General features: G+C 36.7%; 1 protein-coding gene across 2 annotated transcripts in view; it reads right to left on the bottom strand.

Moving 5' to 3' along the window:
* Kcnip4 (potassium voltage-gated channel interacting protein 4) overlaps positions 1 to 21,249 on the bottom strand; it is an 870,838-nt gene that overhangs the window by 497,946 nt on the left and 351,643 nt on the right. The window lies entirely within an intron of this gene.

Genomic DNA, 21,249 nt, shown 5'->3' with positions numbered 1-21,249 from the left:
CACATATTTTATAGTCAGAAAATAAGGGAAAATCCTTTCTATGGTCCAACACTACTGTAAACACTGAGATGTAGAGCTCATTGTGTATCTCTTTCATAGGTGTTTACAAATGACTACCGACTAAAACAATATAGGCTGTTACCACTGCTCCCCTTTTTGGACAGGCTGTAAAATTTAGGAAAATGCATAAAAAGATGGTTCCTGATGGTAACTGAAAGGTGTTTGATGAGGATATCTGATGTTCAGGCTGAATTCTTACTTTTTTAAAGAAACTCAGATTTAAGGAAGGGAAACCAAGCTTTACATAAATTCAACCCACAGCATTTCCCTGGAATAAAGAATTTTAGTGAGCCAACAATGAACGCTAAGCTCGTGCTTCATAGAGGTGCAAAGTCAATACGTGGAGAAGCTGTGAGATACAAAGGCTGTGCTAGGTCCATTTTCCAAATGAGGCATCTGACTCTGAGTGATAAGCTACATAGTGATGTAGTGACTTACTTATGTGACATTCATCAAGCTCATACACTTGGAAGGTCCCCAGACAAACAGGACACATAAAACACACCCACACACAGGATATCGGAAGGGGCCAACTAGCAGAAGTGTGGACCACAATAAAATGAGAAAGTAAGTAAAAACTGTGTCTCCGCCACAAAGTGATGCCCAGAAAAACTTCTTTTGTCCTAAGAGACCAGAATGGAGGAGTGGGTAGAAGGGAGAAGAGAAGCAAGGCTCTCTTCTAAACTTCAGCTAATCCCAAGAACCACACATATGAAAATTGCTCTTTAGAAAATAATAGACTATATACCCTTATATTACTCAGCCAATGAGGAATGGAGAAAGGGATGCTTATGTGATATTAAATAGCTTGCTGTAACCTCTCTACATGTCCCTACACAAACACCACCATTAAAATCTCATCTCTGCCTAATGCTGGTAGCCACATTTGTCCCCCATCCAAGTACTAACCAGGCCCGACCCTGCTTAGCTTCCAAGATCAGACTATATCAGGTGCATTAAGGGTGGTATTGCCATAGACTGGGAGCCACATTGGTAATCCTAGCTACGCAGACAACTGAAACCTGAGGATCATGGTTCAAAAGAAAAGTCCACAAGACTTTTTACCTCTAATAAACTACTCAGAAAAAGCCAGAGGTGAAGCTGAGGCTCAAGTGGTTGAGTGCTAGGCCTTGAGCAAAGGAAGCTTAGGGACAGGGTCTAGTCCCTGAGTGCAAGCTTCAGGGCTGGCAATAAACAAACAAACAAAAAGCTCTTTTGCACTACATTCCTTGTCCTGGAGTCCATTCTTTGAACTTGAATGGGTGAGTATAATTCTTGTAGAATTCATGTAGAAGGCACACAGAAGACTGAGAAATTTGGAACAGGGGTGCAGGGTAACAACTTGGTAGAAATTTGAGATTTGTGTAGAGCAATAAAATGCACATCAGGCAAAATAATAAAGCCTAGGGCAGAAACATTGTTCATTTTGTCTCAAGATTGATATCAATGATTTATTCTCTTTTTCATAATTTATTTCAATTTAATTTTAATAGAAAGTCAGTGAAAAGTGAATTGCATTGAGAATGTTGTTAATTATCCTAACTTCCCCATTATTATGATCAAACTAGAACAAGATACCTAGCAATTTGCTTAACCGTAGTCCAGTTTATCCAGTCTATGAATTGGAAAATAATGCTTTCATAATGTTTTTACTATAACCACAAACACAGAAGATAAACTCACTGAAATCTCAGTATGTTAACAACATGTACAAGAGGTTCTTAATCTGTTGAGCATTCTTTATCAAACCAAAGAGTGGCTTTGAAAGTCTAAATTGTGGAAATCTCCCTAACCTTCCTCTCAGAGTTATTAAGATGTTTTTTTCTTTTTTAAAGAAGGGTGGGGGAGGGGGGAAGGGAAATGGGGGACCATGACATGTGAAAGGGTATCATTGTGTGGGAATTAAGGCACCATTTATCTGGCAAATATCATGTAACCCTTCTATTAATTACAATAAAAATATATTAAAAAAAGAATGACTTTACCCATAAAATCATATGAAATGATAACAAAATTTATTAATGGTAACCCAGGTCAGAACATAGGAACAATGGAAGAGGCAGAGGTTTGTTCACTGAGGAAGATCCACTACATTAAACAAAATAATATTTGTTTAATTTAAAATAATTTCTGTCTGAAGCTATTCTTCCATATTTAATTTTTTTCCTTTCATACTCGTACTGATAATATTTTACTAGAGCTTTTCTAGGCTACTTTATTCTTTACATTATTTCTAGAAGACATACATTAGACTAATATTGGGTTGTATACTTTATCATTTTTACTTATATAAGTTCTATCTCGATATATGCTTGCATGTTGAAAAGTTCTATCTCTTGATATATGTTTGCATGTTGAAATTGACCTTCATACTAAAGCAAAAATCAACTTGCATTAAGCTTGCTGCTTTTTCTGTCATCTTGAAAATACAAGCTGTATTTACAGAAGATGCTTCAGAAGGAATAATAGACCTCAAGCTGCATTTACACACAGCCCATAGCCCAGAAATGCCTTCCAATACCTATCCTTGATAGTGATGAGCAGAGATTGTTAATGGCTTACACCATTCGATAAATTGCCTCTTGTCACCGAATCAAATTGTGGCTTAAAATTCTGCCATTTACCATAAGTCCCTATTTAATTGATCCATAATCAAGAGATCCTTGGAGCAAATACTTAATTTTGGCTATTATCAGAATGCTTTCCAAAGACACATTTAGGATGACAAAAAAACATAGTCAGTTCCAGGGTTTACAATACTGTATTCTGGTACATTCCTTGAATTGAAAATTCAGCTGGGTGGCAGCTGCGTAGACAAAGGCTCATAAGAATCACATTCTAAATAAAGGATTATTACCCTCTATTTCAATGATGAGTTCTGATTTTCACATGTAAAAATTATATTCCTGTCTTTTACTCATTGTAGAAGATAACTATCTATTTTGATGTAGCTAGGATATTTAATTTTCAGTTTCCTCATATTTCACTTTTAAATACATAAATTGTTTTTTTATCATGAAACACATCTTTCTCTTCAATACACTGTTATTAAATTCTTATTCCAGAAATGCCTTCTCTCAGACTCATTCTCTGAAAAAGAAAAAAAAAATTACCTCTCGATGCTTTTCATATTAAGTTTGAGGGCTCTGCTTCCTAGAGTAAGAGTTTGTTTCAAATCTGGTACTACCTAAATAGATTCCTATAGTACAGGAGAAAAGACAAAGGTTTGTCTGAGGTGTACTGGGGTGATCACATTCAATATTTGACAAAGATACAAATAAAAGAAAAGCAATACACACCTATATAGCTATCAATCTCTCTATCCATTTGTGCAGATTCCTATAATCTTGCTAAAAGTGGAATTTCCCCCTGATATGGACTAAATTTTCTGCACCAAACTTCATAGCCTAAAGACCTAACTCCCAATATGATTGTATTTGGAGACAAGACTTCAGAAAGTAATTAAGCATAAATTGTATTTAAACAACAACAACAACAACCTGAAGCCCTAATCCAATAGGTCTGGAACTTCGGTCTCTCATATTGTATCTCTCCTTTCTTCACTGTTCTCTTTCTTTGTTTCTTTGTTTCTTTCTTATTTTCTTGAGTCATGAGTACAGTACCATAGCAAAAAGTATACCAACTGCACTCAACAGCATAGCAGAACTCTGAACCTCAGACAGGTTCCCTGCTTCTGCTCTCTGCATCATATATATATATATATATATATATATGCTTCAGCAATTCTACAACTCAGCCATGCTACAGAAATTCCTTCGCCTATCTCCTTAGCACACACTTTAAAAATTCTTGTACACGTTAAAAGTCCTTGGCAGAATAGTAAGTATTTAATAAACATTTGTTGAAGTAATTACGATGTCTGAAGCACTATTCTATTGGGTGGCCCTTGACACAATATTGATTTTCTTTGTTCCCCTTTGGTGATATTGTGAAACATTTCCTGGAGGGCATGGAAGAATGGAAAGCTTTTATAGTTGTGTCACCACACATTAATTAGCAAGGAGGCAGCTCTTAGCCATAAAAATCTTTACAGTAAGCACAAAGTCTCATCAGCTCCTACTAGTAAACATTATAGATAAATTCTGCAACATTAAGTTTTCTGGCGGTGCAAGTAAAAGTGTTAGCAAGTAATGAAATCATCTCACTTTGCTTTAAAAAATAATTGCTAAGTGCAAATACTTATTCCACTTATCACCACCCAGTGATTCTTTACCACCAAATGTTCAGAGCTCATAACATGACTAGAGTCCTGTTTAATAGTGTAACGATTGTCTATGTCTAAATGTATCTCCTTTGGCCTCTGCTACTGCATCCTTCCAGTCTATGAGCTCTACCTTCAAGCAATATTTTGTGTCTCAAAGTTACAATATGCAGTTGCATGGTTTCATTTTCAATTCTTTAAAATCATCTGTCATTTTCAGATTTTGGAAGATTGATTTTATTCTTGGCCTTCCCGGACCAAACTATTCTTCCTTTTTGTGAAGAACTTCCAGCTGCTACTTCAGTCCTGGCTTCAAGTCAGCCTGTATGAAGCCACCTCCTCCAGCCACCGGGGATCTGAGCATTCCAACTGTAATATGTCAGGTGCACACTTCACGCCTCTCAGGTTTAATGTAATCATCTTCATCTGTCCTCTACTTTCGGCCTCTCTTTTCCTGGAATCTCTTCCATACCAAACAACCAGCATTGCAATCATACAAGGCCCACTTAATCTAAGAGTGAGAAAGGATCAAGCAAGAAATAAGAATAAGTTCTTCGCAGTTTCCCTGTGAGAGAGTTGGCTATAGTCCTCTCTAGGTAGACAAGGCTAGGCATTTCGTTTTTATCTTCTTATGTTTTCCTGGAAGCTTAGGAAAGAACTTATGCATTAAAAAATGTCAAAAATATCATTCTCCATTTTCTCTACAGTTCTGTCTCAGCATTGTATCCCAGCTAAGCTTTTAGGAAACAGCAGAATAAACATACTGTGTCTGTCTAATTTGTTACTTTATTTATTTTTATTGTCTTTAAGTAATTGTACAAGGGAGTTGACATTTGACAAAGCAGTTTATGAATACGATACATCTTGATTAATGAATGCCCTCCCTTTCAAAATTCTCACCCATCTCTCTCCTACCCCCTCTTCCCTCACTCTTTCTTAATCTTATAGGGTTAGACATTGGATTCCCCTCTTTTCCCACTTCTATTTCCCCTTGACCACATCCCATCCCTTATATTTATTTTGCCTTAGTTTTTTTTTAAGTCATAACAAAGAATCTACTGGAAGTTATTGCGGTGGAATGCCCTCATCTAAACATATCTCTTTCTCTTTATTCCAGTGAATTATTCCATTTCTCTCCCAGTGACCTCAGTTGGAGCATTTCAGAAGGCTCCCTTGAGCTTCCATTAGAATATGCATTTATTAATTTCCTAATTTCAAACCAACTTCTGAGATAAAGGCTGAGGTGAGAAATATGAGAGACATATTTAACCTAGGAGATAAGAAATAAGTAATACATTTTAGATGGTGTCAGGGATTTTATCTCCTCATCTCCTGAGATCAAAGAAGTGGAAGGATTCATCTCTACGATCCCATAGTGAAAATCCGAGATTTTCTTACTTTTATGTTTTGTGTAATTTTGGTTCTAATTTATTGACTGAGTATGAAAAATTGTTAGAAAAAATAAAAAGGAGGTGTTTTCCTGTTTCTCATTTTTCTTTCTCTGTTAGAAATCCTACTTCTCAGGTCAGCCAAATTCTCATTCTATGTATTATTCCACAAATTTTTTTCCTCTTACTTTGAGATTTTCTAACAACTATACAGCAGTTCCTTATTTTAGCATTATTCTTAACATTTTTGGACAGTTCTATGTTTCTCTAAAAATGTAAGAGATGTACAGAGAATCTCTATAATAACTATTCAATTCCCTTCTGTATCGAAATCTTAATAACTATGACACTTCATTCCAACATGAATATTTCTAAATACAACTCAGTCTCTTTTCAGATTTCCTTATGTGGTTTCTAAATTCTTTTTCTTTTCCACGATCCTTTCATGGATACTTCATCAGATTTAGTTATCGTGCCTTTTTATATTCTTCTTAGTTGGGCTATTTTTTTTTAAAACTTTTTTATTCTTGATACATTGATTATTTTGAGAAATATTGGCTTTTATTTTTCCCAGTGCTCTTTAGACAAAACTTTTCACATATTTTCACCTGAGTAGACTGGGGCTTCATGACTTCAGGAGGAAAACTACAGAGGTAAAGTGTCATTTCTATCACCTATATCAAGGGGGCATTCTGACAACATGACTGATTACCAATGTGGAATGTGATCACCTGATTGAGGTACCACTCATCAGATACTTTTTGATTTTTTGATTTGTGTGTTTACTGTCGGTTACCCCATCATATTTTTTTTCATACCATACTCTTTGAAAAGGGGTTCTTATGGAAAGCCTACAGAGACTTTATGTTCCTACTCTGTGAGGCCAGAGGATCTACAGGCATTATTTGAAAGGGGGGGTTATCTATTCTTCTCCATCACTGAATTTGTTTATTTGGTCACTTAGTTCAGTTTAGATTTATGGATTTTTATTCCATACATATGGTCCTAATACAGACACACATGATTTAATTATTCCAATTTTTTTTACTAAGCCCTATGTCTCTTCATTATTTTTATTTTTTTGTTTGTGTTTTAATTTAGCATTTTCTTACTTTCTGGCACAACAAACTGCTCCAGGCTTATTTTATACATGTTCTTTTCCTGACTTGAAATCACCTCTGTCTCAAAGAAGCTTTGGATTGTTTTAATGAACAATGGTATTATAAATCTAAATGTATATACGGCATATGTCTGGTACTGGGTATTCTTTCTTCTAAGACCTGAGAGAGTCATCGAGTATATAAATGTATGCTAATTCACATATATATTATATATACATACACTTCTATATATACATACACTATATATACACACTATATATATACATTGTATATATACACTTCTAATGTAATTAAGGTTCATACTTAAATGTCTACTTTAATCCATCTCCTCATAGATCATTCTAGTCTACTCCGTTTGCTTATCTATGATCTTATACATTGGCAATAAGAAACACACTTCTTCTTTCCATCATCCATTTACTTAATCTACATTCAACTCTGTTTTGTTTTTTTTGTGCCAATTCTGGGACTTGAACTCAGGGCCTGGATACTGTCCCTGAGCTTTTATGTTCAAGGCTAGTCCTCTACCACATTTACCACTGATCTACTTCCAACTTTTTGGTGATTAATTGGAAATAGGAGTCTCATAGACTTTTCTCCCCAGGCTAGCTTCAAGTTATGATCCTCAGATCTCAGCTTCATAAATAGCTTGGATTACAGACATGAGCCATAGCTTCCCAGATCAACTCTGACAATTATGTGTAACCCCATCTGAATGATTAGGGGTACCACCATGAGCAGCAAACCATTTCGTTTTTTTCTTGTAACTAGTGAAACTTTTTGCTTACAAAAGAAGAGAGATCATCCCACACATAACAAATAAAAAAGACAAACCAATGAATATGGATATGCAACAAAAAGCACTACATTAACACAAATGTACATAGAGAATGGAAGAAATGGCTTTAAGTTTAGCTTCAATATTTGATTGTCCTAGCATTATAAAAATAACAAAATACCAACATAACATAGACATATAGGAAGAAGAATATAAAATCAACTAAAATTAGCAGTGGGCTAATTAATATATGTAGGTGAGCAGATTCTAGAAAGCAGAAAACAAAGACCTTCAAAAAGCAAAATAAAGAACATTTGGCTAAGTTTGTTCTGAATTATGTTTTTTAGAAGACAACAGCAATGCCTTCTCCAAGAGGCTTTCTGAAAAGGAGGCTCACTAGCTCTCACAATAGATTCTTCCTCTTACAGATGGCATCACATAGGGTTATCATTTGCTTTGTATGTTTCAGAGTGAGATTCCCAGGGACAATGGGAATTCTTTTGTTCTATGACACTGCTGTGCCTGTAATTCGCAGGAATCTGGAACATTTGTTTGAAAGGAGCAGAGCAAAGGAAAAGAAAGGACCTAGGTATTGGAGTTTTGTGGTCAAAGAAGTTCCCCTCTCTCTGTCTTCCTTATTTCCCTTTCTTCCTCTCCTTTTCATTCTTCCTCTTCTTTTCCCTCTGTATCGCCCTTTTCCTCTCTCCCCTTTGAAAGATCTTTCTTGATTCTCTATTTCCACTGCTATCTGCTAAACACAGGGTAGCACTAGACCACATTCATTATAAGGAGATGTATTTGATCAACTTTGAGACTTCATCTCATATGGAAAATAAATAGGCTCACTGACCACATTTAGTTACTCTCCTACAACACAAATCTCCGTTGTTTATCGTCTGCCAATTCCACTCCATCCCCACTCCCATACAGAATGTGTGGGCTTTTCTCTCTTAATAAGACACTGACATACATCTGAGGCAGCAATTTGAAGGAAAAAAAAAACACAAACAATAATTGCTAATGTAGCATTTGAACCTTTAAAAACAAGAATCATGCAATATTACCCTGCGGAATCAAAATTCCTAATGACTAAATCAATTTCATTTGAAATAATAAACATCCTAAAGAATCTAGAAAGTACATTTTTCCACTTAACATCTTTTTTTTCTGTAGTAATAAAATATTTTCCTTAATTTGTTATAATAAAATATTCTTTACTTCACTTTCACTTAACATATTTCCCCCCCCCCACAGGTCACAGAGAGGTGTTCAGTTTATAGCTTGATGTGAAAGCAAGGAACTAATGGCCTTTGTAAACTTCCCATAATCCACATATACCAAATACACATTTAGGATAAAGAATAAGTAATGTAGCTCAGTATGACTGAGTAGATAACAGTTAAGACCTGCAAAGAATGTAAACATTGTAGACTAAAGAAGGAAATTTCTTCCATGACTCTCCAATTTAAAATGTTCCTTCTGGGAACGTGTCACACACCCAGTGTAGGAACAACGTACCCAGCTATGGCCTTTTCAATCCACAAGGGTCTGACTAAACTGAAGGAAGTCATCACTCCCACCTGTAAAACTTTTCAACATGACTCTTTGTGTCTTTTCTCTTTGGTAACAACATTAGAGTCTACAGAGTCACAAAATATAAGGAACCCTGATATGACTTTGGAAGGTCTGTGTTTTTCTAAAATACCCACAAGGCCCAGAAATCAACTTTTCTTCTGGTAAGCTGCCTATATTTTAGGATGCATTTTTTTTTTGCCAGTCCTGGGCTTGAACTCAGGTCATGGGCACTGTCCTTGGGCTTTCCTCAAAGCTGGTGTTCTACCCTAAGCAACCGCACCACTTCTGCCTTTTTCTATTTATGTGGTACCAAGGAATTGAACCTGGGTCTTTGTGCATGCTAGGCAGGCACTCTACCACTAGGCCAAACTTCCAGGCAGGATGCATCTCTTCTATCATTGTTAGACTTCACTAATATGTTAAGATTCCTTTTGCTGATCTGGGTCCTAGTGAAATGATCAACAATTTAAAAATGACAAACCTAAGGGAGAACATGAAAAGTATAGTTATAATGTACGATATATTCCCTAAGAGAGACATAGAATCACAGACTCACTGAGTAGAGTTCATTCTTCTTCACTCTGTTATCCTATCTAAGGAGGATAAATTATTAGGCATCTCTACATGGTTCTTTGAACTTAGGTGTCTTGTATGAAATATTTTTACTGTGTGAGTCAGTTACTTCCATTTCACTTTAGTGGATAAATGAGACTATTATACACAATGTACTGAACTACATGTGTCAGTAAGTAGAATGTATATTAGTAATTCATTCACCAATTTATTACTTACTAAGGAATTTTCTTGAAGAGGTATAAAAATGACATTCTTCATTATATATCATTCCTTCCTCTGCCATGATTTTGATTTGTATGTAAATAGCGGTAAGTTAATTTATAAATAATATTTGATGGTATTAGCTTGAGGTAGATCATCTCATGTGGGTAAAGGAGAGGCTTTTTCATCTGTATTTCATTTATATTATTTATTTATAAACATCATCCTCTCCCCCCAACTCTGAGCATCCAAATAAGAAACAAATCATAGGATTTATTTATCTTGGTATCCTTAAGGTCTTAAGTAATGGCAAACCTGAACGACAGCATTCAGAATTAGTATATTTTTTCTTTTCTTGCTGTTGCTGTCATTATTGTTTCATATTCTTTTTCTTAGCATTTGAATGATCATATATTTCTAGTATGGGGATGTTTCATTGTGATATTTCTACATGTATGCACAAGTGAAATTGGAACAATTTCACTTTCTCTCCTACATTCCCCTTCTTCTCCAACATTCTACTGGCATTTTAAAATGGTGTGTGGTGAGGAGCGATGTGCTATCTTCATGTATGAATATGTAAAATCCCTCCATCCTTCGCTCTCCTCAATAATCCCTTCTTTCCCCGTTTTGTATCTTCCTGCTCTCCTGAAGACAGTCTTCCTTTAATACCACTATTTTCCTGGCTAAACATATTTAAATAATGTAAGTAAAAGTGTAATGGTGACGCACATCTGTAATCACAGCTACTCAGAAGTTCCTCCTGAGATCTGAGGAACTGAGACCTGGGATCTGAGACTTTGATGTCTATGAGACTTTTATGCATAACCAGCAAAAAGCCTGAAATGAAGCTATGTATCAAGTGGCAGAGTGCCTTGAACAAAATAAGGGACAATGCCCAGGCCTTAAGAACACACACACACACACACACACACACACACACACACACCCTATAGTGTTACCAGATTAAGCCTATAAGTCTAGTTACTAGTTATTCCATAGGCTTAAATCTGAAGAGCAAGATTTATAGTCAAGCCTAGCTGATAAATCAGTGAGACTCACATTCAATTAGCAATCATTAAGACATTTTCAATATTTCTGTCCATAAAAGAAATGCAAATCAGAACATCACTGAGAGTCTACCTCGCCCCGGTTAGAATGGCCATTATCAAGAAAATGAATAGATACTAGCAGGGATGTGGCAAAAGGGACCATGACTACCCTATTGATGGGAATGGAAATTTGTACAACCACTCTGATTGTACACCACTATAGAGGTTCCTCAAAAGACTGAAGATAAAGCTTCCCTATGGCCCTGGAATTCTACCCCTGGGCATTTATCCAATAGACTACAACCAAAGTCTCTGCAGGGTGCATACCACTGCCTGGTCACGCTGCCCGTGGGCAGGCCCATCTGTCTTGTTTACTTTGCCAAGGGGAGGACTGGCCTCCGGCATTACCTGGACTCTCAGCTAACAAATGAGGCCTGGCTAGGCTGCCCCCTCTGTTGATGCCACTGCTGGAAGACAGCCTGGATTTTTTCTTTCTCCTGACACCAAGTGGAAGCCCCCTCTGACTACCAGATAGCACAGTGTTTTGGCCAAGGTAACAAAATACACACATAACCTCGTCCTCTCTGTGCTCATTCAAGGCGGACCATGAACACTCGACCTTCTTCCACCGTGGGACTGGAAAGGGAAGAGTTTGGGGGGCGGGGGAAGCTTTAACAAGTGGAAACTGGCAGGAAAAATTAGTCTCAGAAAAACAAACAAAAGACTGGGACACCCCAGGAGGAGGAAAGCCTAACCACACCTGGGCAGGGGGAAGGTACAGTTGAGTTCTGTGAGGTGGGCATGATGTATGGCCAGAATTGTACAGCAGAGGCCTCTCTCCTAGACTAAAAATGAATTTGAAACTAGGAAATAAATGTGGCCCTCTTATCCTGGGAAGGATGATGTTAAAGAACCATCTTACATAGTTTTATCAGTGTTGCATCATTTCAGATTATTATTAATAATATTACTTTCTGGCATTCCAAACCAGACCCCCTTCTACTTCTGGGGATGCCTGAGTCTAGAATCTTTCACTGCTATGAAAATCCATGTACAGAGTGACAATAGAAATGAATGCTTGGTTTCTTGTGACCATCAGAAAAAAAAAAAAGAATACAACCAAAGTCACACTAAAGCTAAAGCTACTAACACAACCATATTCATTGCATCATTATTTACCACATCCAAGATATGGAATTAACCACATGCCCCTCAGTGGATGAAAGGATCAAGAAAATGTGATCTAGATATATATACACACATATAGATATATATTTATAGATATAGATATATATATCTAAGAATTGTATTCATCCATCAGCAGGGATGATATTGTACCATTTGTAAAGAAATGAGGAAAGATTTGAAAAAAAAGTATATTAGGCAAAGTAAGCCAAATCCAAAGAAATGTAGATTGCATGGCTTCCTTCATCTGCAGTAACTAGAATTCACAAGTAAAATGCACTGGATGATAAAAGAAAAAAATACACTGGGATATAATATAGTATACAGGTCTCTAGGCATTCAGACAGTGAGACCAAAGGAGATAGGTTAAGACTATTTAGGAAGAATGTCTATGTGTATCTGATCATGCAAATCAATATTTCCTGAAATGAACTTCAGAAAATGGAAGCAGAAGGTTTTGTTTTTCTTTGTTGATGCCTGTATTTTCTTTTCCTTTTATCTTGATTATTTATATGACCTTAGGGGGTGTAGGGGGGGCACAGGCATGGGGGCACAAAAGAAGAACCAATGTAATAATGGAATCCTTAGATACTATGTTGAAAATGAACTATATAACTTGTAGGGAGATAGGAGGGAAAAGCTGGCAGAGAAGGAATGTTTGGCATTGTTGAAAAGGAAATGTACTCTTTATCTGATTTATATAACTGTAACAATTCTGTACATCACATTTACAAAAATAAAGATTAAAAAATAACTGGGGATATGGACTCATGTGAGTCCCTGACTTCAAGACCCAGTTCTAGCAGAGAAAAAACAAAAGGTTATTTTAAAAAAAGAAGAAGAAGAAGAAACCAACTATCATTGACTATTTTCTCACTTTTGGGAAGGCACGTGTTTACAAAAGTTGTTTTAATGCCTTTATTTTTTATTGACAGTTTTTCAGTCGAACAACAGTTAACCAATTAGATATCACACTATATCCAGAAAAGATAGGAAAACAAAATAAAACAGACAAAATCCCCAAATAAATTCTAGAATGTAGACACCATTGCAAGATTGTCTGAACTCTAATCATCATCTCATGTGTCACTGAACCAATTATTCTGCTCTTTTTGGTTTGTACAAAATGAGGATAACAATAGTTTTTGCCTCATTGGATATTTACAATTTTGAGGTGAACAAACCCATGTGGCATTCTTAGATAACTGTCATCTACCTATTTAATGTTCTATACAACACTTCAATTACTCATAAATCTACTACTATTACTCTCATGTGATCAGAAGTATATGTAGAACATAGATTTATCTTTGTCACCTCTGCTAAAAATTCAGCAGAACTCTTTAAAACAAACAGAAATGATTTATATTAGTCTCTCTCTCTCTCTCTCTCTCTCTCTCTCTCTCTCTCTCTCTCTCTCACATCAACTCATCAAATCATTTCACGGAGCCAAAATACATAGTTAAGTCTATATAAACTATCCAGTAGGAATATAATGCAATCAATAGATACATTTAAATTTTCCCAAGAATCATATGAGACCATTATGAGAACATGCAAGTGAGTTAAATTTTAATACTGTTTTTTTCCTTTGGACAAATGTATCCTTATATTTTCAGGTGGAGTTTAAATCTATATGAAAATTATCAGAGGGAGTGTGTATTTACACTGTCATCAAATCCCAGTTAGGACCAGTAACACAAACACTGGACATAAAAATCTAGATCACCATCCTGACTTAAGAGCATGCGGTTTTTAGATTTGTCACTAGGTGGTGGTAAAGCTAAATAGTGTTGCTTGAAAAGAATCAAAGTTCATAAAAGGAAGTTGTTGCATTTCCTACGACAATATGGCTCTGGTTATGCTGATTTTAAATTCTATACAGATAAAGAGCATAAACTACCACAACTTTAGGTTTTGAGGAAACCTAACTTTCTCTTCCTCTGCTTTTCTGTCTCTGCTCATTTCTGTTTCCACTGGGCTGTGATACACATGTGTATGTAAGAATGGCAAGGAAACTGTTGCATGTCAGAAAAGACTAAGCAATCAGTAGTTTCCTCCTCTTCCCTCCCACCCACTGAATTGTTGTTAATGAATTTTGGCACCAGAAACCTGTACTTCAAAAGAACTCTCTGGATTACTGATTTTTAAATTAGCTTACTGTTTTTCTATCACTTCAGAAAAAAAAAAGGTTAATTTAAAAGGTACTTAATAAAAAATGTGCACTTTAAAGATAAGCCAATGCATTTTCATATAGTTGAAAATAGGTCTGTGTACTTAGCCTATGGATGATGTCACATTGCTTTTGAAAAATAAACTCAGATCTATTTAAATAATGGGCATTCTTTCTCTGTCTCTTTTTCTATCTCCCAGTATATCTCTGTCTCTGTCGCTGTTTCCCTCTGTATCTCTCTCCTTCTCACTCTCTGCATTTAAATTATTATTTTTTAATATGGAACAATATGGGACCGTAATTATTGTTTTTTTTTGTTTGTTTTGTTCTGTTTTTTTTTTGCCTGTCCTGGGGCTTGAGCTTGGGGCCTGTGCACTGTCCTTCTGCTTTCTCAAGGCTAGCACTCTACCACTTGAGCCACAGCACCACTTCCAGCTTTTTCTGTGTATGTGGCACCTAGGAATTGAACTTGAGTCTTTGTGCATGCTAGTTACGTACTACCATTAGGCCACATTCCCTGTTTCTGACCTGTAATGTTTTCACTTAACATTTTCCTTCCTCTGAAAAAGTTTTTACTTTTATACTAGTTTTACTAACTGGATTTGAAGCATTACAAATGGCATTTATTCTTTGATAAAAAGATAGCCAAAATGTAAGTTAATGTTTTATCTTGTATTTCCCCACAGTGTGGCAGCAGAGACTTAAAGAGATGGAAAAGCCACTGGTGGAGAAATTTGAATGAATTTCTGGAAGACTCCAGGCCATAGACTTTCTCTCAAGGACGTGTATGGCTATACATTTAGTTTGTCCTTCCAAGTACCTTAAAGAAGGAAAATGTTGCTTAAGATCTTAGGTCAAGAAGTAATATTCCCATTGGCTTCATTGAAGACTGAAGTTCCCTCTTCGTTTTAATAGAAAAAAAAATTGTTAGAAAGCTTAATGCCCTCTTTGAAATGAATAAAGGCAAACCTAGTAGGCATATTTAAATGACTGCTTCTTAGTAAATAAAGCTAATTCTTTAAAATAACTATTACTTTAAAAGGAGCCCTGGTCTTTGAAGTTTATATGAGGATGTGGTATGTAAGGGATTTGTGTGCTGCATGCAGTGACAATCAGGGAGAGAAGAAAGACATGGAAAAATTCTGTTTGGTAAGAAGTTATATAGTACAATTTTTTTTCTTCAAGTTAAATTACATATAAAACTTTAAAATGAAAGAAATAAGCCCCATTGAACGTAACCCTGTAAAATAAGAATTTGGACACAGGAACTGTTACTTTATTAGCTGTAGGGAGTTACTTAAGTTTTTGAATAATTCTGGACATATGTGTCTACTGACAACATGGAGAAATTGGTTTGCCAGGAGAGTTAGATAATATAACCAGAGTAAACCTTGAGACTTCATATTAAATCCCCATTATAGTTTTATCATCCTTGTCATCAAAATAACTGTCCATCGGATGATCTTGTGACATTAGCACACATACTTTGTCTTTAGTTAGATGGCATTTAGATAGTCACATAAGAAAGGAAAAGTGGGCAAAGTATTTCTATTTTGTTTTATATAAGCCTATCCTACACTGTTAAATTCAGGGCCTGTCCCTGTGGCACTAATTCTGAGTGTTTGGTGGTTTCTTGGAGATAAAGAGCCTTAGGGACTTTTCTGCCTATGTAGCTTCAAATTGTTTTCTCAGATCTCAGCCTTTTGACTAGCTAAAATTTGCAGTCCTTGAGCCACCAGCACCCAGCAGGCATTTGCTTTGAACTATGGTACAAAAATAGAACACAAAAATCTCTTCCTTTCCTTCTTACAGCCCATCTTTCAATAAGACCCAGAGGTAGAAAAAAATTTTAGGTGACCTTGTTTTATTAGTACTAGCTGACCATAGTGCAAGAATGGCACTGCACATAAAGGAAAATAGGTTAAAATTGTAAATAGACCTTAGTCTGTTCCCCTTTCATGAAATAGGCCCATGTCCTTTCAACAAAGGCATTTCATAAATCATAGCAGATGACCACGACTAGAGACAAGAGAAGCAGTAAACAGTGCTCTGTGTGAAACTGACAAACCTCCCGGGAAACCAGACAAACATTAACTGTAAGATGCACCCTTGACCCATGGGAAACAATGTCACTTCACCGACATCACCTTTGGAAGGACCCGTGTGATCAATTCACACATGCTGATATTCCTTCAGAAGTGGTACTTATGTCTTCAAACATGATAGCAGCATGACAACTTCAGCTATATTTCCCAAGGTAAAAACATTTTCAGTTCAAGAGAGAAAACCATGATGTCACCAACTCCAGGCAAGTGGATCTCAGTAAGCCTAATGTTTTGCTACATTGCCCACAGAGGAAAAGGGCAGACATTTCAGAAAAGACATCATTGGGTTATTGATATCCACACAATAAACGAGAACTACTTTCAAGCAGAATGTATGTTTCCACTGAGGACTCACAGCCTGCAAAAACAGCTCTAATGGGAAAATAGTAACTAAATAATTATGGCTCTTCTTCCCTACAAAGAATTGAAATTACATTTCTGGATAAGCAAACCCAATCACCACAGGGTCATTGGAGGGTTACTGACGGGACTACAGGCTATGACACATCAAAGGAAAAGGAAGACTTGACCTAGCAAGAGAGCATGAAATTACAACTGAAAATAAATAAATGAAAAAACCTCTTTCTCTCTCTGTTCTCTCTCTCTCTCTCTCTCTCTCTCTCTCTCTCTCTCTCTCTCTCTCTCTCTCTCTCTTTCTGTCTCTTTCTCCCCACCCCCCTCTCTCAGAGAGCCTTCTTAATCATTTATTCCCCAGTATCCCTCTTTACTCACAGTAATGGTCTAATGTGGCATGACAATAGGAGCTTATTAGTCAACAGTAAGTAAATGACCAGGACAATATAGCTCGTAAGGTATGAACATGGATTACCCAACCAAAGTCTTTGGCTTCAAACTCTGTCCCACCTCCACTCTCCTGCATATTTTGCAGTGATTCACCTTGGAATTATGAGTAACATCAAATATAGGATATTTCCCCACTTAAGCCATTAAACATTCATAATTATCCATAAAGCCAAGAAAGTAGCAAGTCCAAAGAAAGGCACAAGATGTAGGTCTCAATATCCACATTTCCCTGAAGAGCTAGATAAAGGAAAGTGAAATGTTTTCTCTTTATTCTTGTTTTTCTCTGCAGTGAGGCCTGTGACACCTAAGATAAGCTATTACTGTTTCCTTCACAGTCATGAGACTCTAGTATAATCTCTAATCACTAAGGCTATCTGTCTGTCTGTCTGTCTGTCTATCTATCTATCTATCTATCAATCTATCTACTGAATAGAAATCTTTAGTGGAGACAGATTGGCAGAAGTATGGGTAGCAGGTAATAGGAAGAGAAGTGGAATATAGAGAAATCACTAAAATCCTAAAGCCCTCAGTTTCCTCTTCAGCATTCTATTCCCTTCTGTGCATCCTAATGCCCAGAGACCACCCAAGAAAGCAAGTGGTCCTACAGAGAGTCAATGTTTGTATCTTGATCTGCAACTTGCTGCTTTTTTTTTTTTTTTTGCCAGTCGTGGGCTTGAGCTCAGGGCCTGAGCACTGTCCTTGGACTTTCTCAAGGCTAGAGCTCTACTACTTGAGCCTCAGCACCACTTCCGGCTTTTTTCTATGTATGTGGTACCGAGGAATCGAACCCAGGTCTTCATGCATGCTAGGCAAGCACTTTAACCACTAGGCCAAACTCCCGGCCCCAACTTGCTGCTTTTATAGAATACTCATAGAGCAAAATATTTATAAGTGATTAAAGTAATTTATAGTTTAGAAGAACTGTATTTGGTCCAGTTCTTCTTGAGACTCTTGCCTCCAGTTAACCAGAAGTAGCGCTATAGCTCCAAGTAGTAGAATGCTAGCTTGAGAAGATAAGCCCATGGACTGCTCTCAAGACTCCTGACCTACCAGAAATAAACAAGCAAACAAAATAACAATGTGGGTATTTTTCCAACTCTTGGATTTTGAAGGATTTGTTCAATCCATAACAGAAATGCTCCGTGGTGGCATGGTCTGGATGGCGCCTGCACTAGGCTTTCTGTACACATCAGGAATCTGCATGGATTATTCAGATGTGCTCAGATGAACCATGGCTATGTGAGCACCCATTGGAATGAATGTATTTGGGAAATCTGAAACAGGTCCTTCACTCCCAGCTTTTCCAAGAGCCCAAGGAAAGAGAAATTGTAGCCTGGCCCAAATTCTATTTAGATGATTTCCTCCAGTCCTGGGGCTTGAACTCAGGGCCTGAGCACTATCCTCGGACATTCTCAAGGCTAGAGCTCTACCATTTCAGCCACAGCACCACTTCTAAGTTTTTCTATGTATGTGGTATGGAGGAATCAAACCCTGGTCCTTGAGCAGTCTACCACTAGGCCAAACTCCCAGACCCTATTTAGATTTTTTTGAGCGCTGCTTATAGACCATGCTCTGTTCCTGAACTATTATTAACTTGTATAGTCCTCAAAAATAAATCACTGGGAGGCAATATTGTTATATTTGTATAAGCCATCGAATGAGATGAAACACAGGAGATTCACTATCTACTCCTCCCCTGACCCCAAATCATCACAACAGACTAAACATTGATGTCTCCTTTCACTTTCTGTGGATCTCTATCGATGGCATTAGGAGGTGAGGGCTTTGAGGAAGTGATTAAATCATTACAGTGATGCTGTCAGAACCAAGACCACTGTCCTTATAAATGAAATACTAAATGGTTTCTCTGTTCCTTTGGTCATGGCAGGACATCTGGAGATGTCATCTGTGTGCAACTCCAAAGAGGTTCCTCACCAGGAAGTAAACTTACTGGTGCCCTGACCTCAGGCTTTTCAGCCTCTAGAAAAGAATAAACATTTGTTAGGCAAGGCACATGAGGTCAATGGTTATTTTGTTGTAGTATCCGGAAGTAAGACAGCCACACCACAAGGAATAAAATCTGAACATAGCCCATCTGCATCCTGACTTATGACTAGTACATTATACTAAAATGAATAATATCACCAGTTTTGCTTAGTTCCACTTAAAACTCACAGGAACATTATCTTTTGTGGGGATAGCTAATAAAGAGCTGAATGCAGCACCTAGTTTGATATCTTAGGACAATGCTTGGCACTCAGTAAATAATGTCTTATAAAGTCAACAGAACAGCAAAATTTGCAAGGCAATTTATTCTTCCTTTTGCTCCTATCATTTTGAAATGAAAAATCCTATCTGTACACTTGAGAGAATAAGTTAGGCAAACATTTCAACAGTCTTGTTTAAATATACTTGATCCTAAATTTGTGATATTTTTAGATAGTTTCAATTTAGGTAAGAACAATTCCTGGGTTGACTTTTATGAGGTGAAAATGTGTGCTCTGAAGGCACACAAAGATATTGGAGCATTCTTAATGTATTCCATTATCTTTTAATTAAATTGCCCTCTATTATCATTTCGTGAAGTGGGATTGTGAACTTGCTGGAGCGGAGAATTTGGCATCCAGTAGTTTTGTCATAATCATCGCATCTTCCTCAATTCATTTGTCCTTCAATGTCTTATCACTTTTATGACTTGAATTTCAATTGACAACTATACCTAGTACATTTTCAACCTTTCATCATCCAGTGCATCTAATGCATTTGGATGCATTCAGGCATCCAAAATAAAATAGTATCCGATGCATGCATATTCTGAGCAAGAAATATAATCTTTTTTCCAAGACACTTAACACAATCCCAAGAAGCACTGAGCATGGTTCTGAGTACTGCAACATGGCTTGCCTTTATGTATATCCCTAGTTAGGGATGGGTAATAGTAATCCGTACATTTGCCATGTATAATTGTTGTGAAGAGCCAATCAGTTTGTGACATAAACTCAGTGAACAAAATTATATTAGCTCTAGTCAATAATAGCTCTATTCCTTTCCTTTCCATTCCTTGGCAAAAGATCTCACAAAGCCACATAAAGGAACCTATCAAAACTGAATCCACTCTCTTCCTCCAGATAATTCTCTCCATCACTTTCCTATCCCTTAACTCAGGAATGACACTCTCATCATGTCCTAAGTCATATTAAAACTAGGTACTAAGGGATATCAATTAATCCTTCCTCTAAAAAATAAAGACCATTGGCCATTAAAATAGTTCTTAGAAGATTGCTGTCTTGTAAGAAAACTGTATCAGCATGCCTACCTTCTCTAGGATGGTGAGAGAAATGTAGCATACAACTGAGAAACATTTTAAACACTAATTACTTCCATCTATGTCAACCACAGTCATGCAGCATCAATTAAGACAATGAGTTGACAGGTCAATGCAAAATAAAAGTCAATCTTAATATAAAATGTATTAGGATATGTTACTCCAGTCTACACATTATCCTAGCACAAGCTAACTGACGATGAAGGTACATTTAAATCATCAGAGGTGGCAGGAAAGAAGGAACAGTGGCACTGTATTGCTTATACCATTTCACATCAGTTTTGAAATGAATTAATTCATTGTACAATACAGTTTTAAGTGAAATGACTTGATTAGAAGCTGCTTTCAACTTTTGCCATACATTCTTTGCTATGGTTGGATCTTTTACCCAAGGCATTCCAACAAAAATTAGTAAGAAGCAAGTCAAAGAAAATGTCAGTTAGCCATAAATGCTGCTACCCTCTCTCTGATGTTTAAAATCTTGCATTTTAGAGTCAACTCCCACCTCTGTTAGGTATTTCCTATTTGATCATAAGCTACACCCTCAACTTCACTAATGTTTGAGGGTTGTGACCTTAGTGACCAGTTCACTTGGTTATTCAATGGATGAAATGACAATACATGTCAAGCACTTAGAATATTGCCTAATGCACAGTAACTGACATTAATATTTCCTTTTCAAAT

Source organism: Megascapheus bottae, chromosome 13 (genome assembly GCF_031878675.1).
Source record: "Megascapheus bottae isolate mThoBot1 chromosome 13, mThoBot2.hap1, whole genome shotgun sequence".
NCBI classification, from domain to species: domain Eukaryota; kingdom Metazoa; phylum Chordata; class Mammalia; order Rodentia; family Geomyidae; genus Megascapheus; species Megascapheus bottae.
Note: the sequence above shows the minus strand (reverse complement) of the source record. Positions and strands in the feature narration are given on the sequence as shown.